The sequence below is a fragment of the Chrysochloris asiatica genome, unplaced genomic scaffold (genome assembly GCF_000296735.1).
Source record: "Chrysochloris asiatica unplaced genomic scaffold, ChrAsi1.0 scaffold00415, whole genome shotgun sequence".
Lineage (NCBI taxonomy): Eukaryota > Metazoa > Chordata > Mammalia > Afrosoricida > Chrysochloridae > Chrysochloris > Chrysochloris asiatica.
The window spans coordinates 193,668-194,363 of record NW_006408933.1 but is presented as its reverse complement, the minus strand read 5'-3'; positions in this window follow the sequence as shown (position 1 = coordinate 194,363).

Below are 696 nucleotides of genomic sequence, written 5' to 3'. Positions count from 1 at the left end.
CCTCAAAGTAAATAAAACTACAATCCTCACAAGTGGCACAACAAATAACATCATAATAAATGGAAAAGAGATTGAAGTTGTCAAACATTTCATTTTACTTAGATTTACAATCAATGCTCGTGGAAGAAGCAGCCAAGAAATCAAAGTACAAAGGACATTCGACTAATCTGCTTGCAAGACCTTGATATAAAATAGTCATCTGTCATAGTTATCTTGTTATTAAGTAGTGTGAAGTCAGTTCTGATTCATAGCAACCCTGCACAGGATTTTCAAGGATGTAAATCTTAGAGGGAGCAGAAAGTCTCATTCCTCTCCCTTGGACCATCTGGTAGGCTAGAACCACTGACCTTGCAGTTTGAAGTACAGTACTTATCCTGAAGATGCATAGTGCTCCCACAAAAGAGCTCTTAAAAGTGATAAAGAGCACTTTAAAAGTTGTCACTTTAAGGACTAAGGTGTGTCTGACCCAGTCCAGGGTATTTTCATATGCATGAAAAACAAACAATCAAATAAACTCATGTGGACAATGAATAAGGAAGACCAGAAAGAATCAATGCATTTAAAGTGTGGTATTGGCAAAGAATATTGAATATATCATGGACAACTACCAGAAGAACGAACCAAACTTTTGTAGAAAAAATATGCTAGATTACTACTTGGAAGCCTTGATGGCTAGACAGCCTCTCTTGTCACTTT